The sequence below is a fragment of the Rhinopithecus bieti genome, unplaced genomic scaffold, assembly GCF_001698545.2.
Source record: "Rhinopithecus bieti isolate Rb0 unplaced genomic scaffold, ASM169854v2 scaffold_56174, whole genome shotgun sequence".
In the NCBI taxonomy this organism is placed as follows: Eukaryota; Metazoa; Chordata; class Mammalia; order Primates; family Cercopithecidae; genus Rhinopithecus; species Rhinopithecus bieti.
The window spans coordinates 394171-396551 of record NW_016824749.1 but is presented as its reverse complement, the minus strand read 5'-3'; positions in this window follow the sequence as shown (position 1 = coordinate 396551).

Sequence of the window (2381 nt, the reverse complement as noted above, 5' to 3'; positions counted from 1 at the left end):
CCGGCTAGTTTTTTGTATTTTTAGTAGAGACGGGGTTTCACCGTGTTAGCCAGGATGGTCTCGATCTCCTGACCTCGTGATCCGCCCATCTCGGCCTCCCAAAGTGCTGGGATTACAGGCTTGAGCCACCGCGCCCGGCTAAGAACAGTATATTTACAATGAGCTACAAGTGTTACCTACATTTTGTGGAGATTTACAATATTGCATGTTTTTAATTCAAAACAAAAAAGAAAACTATGATGTTCACAACGAAAATCAAATCACGTAGTCAAAATTCAGCAGGATTTTTGTTACTAGCATTTAGTGAAATACCTCTTCTCTTGAAACAGGTGGCATTCATCTTCAAGTAGGTTTCTAGGTTGAAACCTTTTTTGGCTTTTTAATCTTAGGTCAATAGTGGAAATGTTAGCACAAGGAAAGTTAATACCGATTTTCTCACCTTAGACAAACAAGATTTCTGGATTGCATTGGCAAAGTATTCAATAGAAATTTAGAAAGGATACTTTAAGAGCAGGAAATCCCTTGTCAGGCAGAAAGCACTACAGGCAGACAACTCTCATGTCCAATGACTTCTACATTAAAAACAAATGTTTCATACTATTGGAATCATTTCATTACCCAGCTCATTCCTCTTATCTGGAGGTAATTTTTAACAGATTCCAGCCTCCTTTCCAGACGCAAATTTCCAGCCACTCTCCTTCATGCCCCAAGAGGCCATTTCATAAGCAAGCTAACATCAATTCAAACAAGATTCATTTTTTCCATCACTTTATACCCTAGAAAACTGATACAGACTTCCCCAGATGAAGTTTAATACAGAACATAGGTTTATGAAGTGTGGAACCTCATTTCAAATGTACACATAATATATCGATATAGACTTTGGGAACATTTTCAAAGAATACAAATGTGCTGGGCCCAAGGCTTAAATGGTCCTTTTCACTGAAATACAGCTCATAAAAGATTTCAGAAGGTCAGAAAACTTTAAAATTTAGTGCCCTTGTTTGAGCTTTCCCAGAATGTTTTAATTTAGAAACTAAATTGTATATCCAGCATGCAAATGTGTAGTGTAAGCAATTCATTAGATTAAACGTATTTGACCACTGAGGACCTGATTATGAATTTCAAAGCCTGAGTGCTTAGAGAAAAGGTGCATGAGTAAAAATCATGATGACAATCAATAATATATGATAATACATGAATAATAAAATGTTCCCAGACTCAAGAATGTGGTTACTATTAGTAGATATGCAATGAAGACCATGGTTATTCAAATTCTATATCCTGCCTGAGAAATGTCAACAAGGAATCTGATGTAATGCACACGATTGTCTTTTACATGACATCTTTCCTAAAAGCTTGGAAATGTGCACCAGTCATATCCACCCTTCCTTATGGGCATGATATCTATTATCATACCCTTCCTATGTAAATTTGTATTTCATCCTGAGAAATATGCTCTGCAATTAAATTGGACTATGCAAAAATAGCTTTTTTTTTTTTTTTTTTTTTACTTAGTTCAAACTGTTATTTCTGTTTAACGGTTTTCTCTCTTCAAGGTAAGTGTCTCACTTCATTCATCCAACAAATGTTTATTAGTGCCTATTTCATGTTAGGTGTTGAGATACAAGACTGAAAACATATTTTGCCTTTCAGAAGCTAAAAATTAAGAAATCTGGAATTAGGTTTAGGGATATTTTGCTTTTCTTTTAAAAGATTTGTTCAACTTCCATCCATATGCCTTTCATAATATTTTATCTTACTTCCATCATTTTTATTTTATGCTGATTTATAAACGTGATTTCTTCTCAAAAAGATGAATTTAAGAAGATGTGATGGTTAATTTTATGTTTCAAGTTGACTGGGTTAAGGGATGCCTAGAGAGCTGGTAAAATACGATTTCTGGGCATTTCCGTGAGCACGTTTCCAGACGCTCCCTGCTTCCGGGACAGCATTTGAATCAGTGACTAAGTAAAGAAAGCTTGCCCTCGTCAGTGTGAGTGGACGTCATCCAACCGACTGAGAGCCCTGATAGAATAAAAACAAATAAACAACCAACAAAGAACAGACGGGCGAATGTGCTCTCTGCTTGAGCTTGCACATCCTTCTTTTCACGCCCTTGGGCAAAGGTACTGCTGGTTCTCCATTCTTTGGACTTGAATTCTACTAACAGTTTCCTTGTTTTCCAACTTGAGATGGCAGACTGGGGGGACTTTTCAACCTCCATAATTGCATCAGCCAATTCTCAGTCTCTCTCTGACTCTCTACAAACACACACACACACACACACACACACACATACAAAATTGGTTTCATATCTCTGGAGAACCGTAACAAAGAAAAAGCAATCTATGATTCTACTACTCAGAAAGAATCTCTGC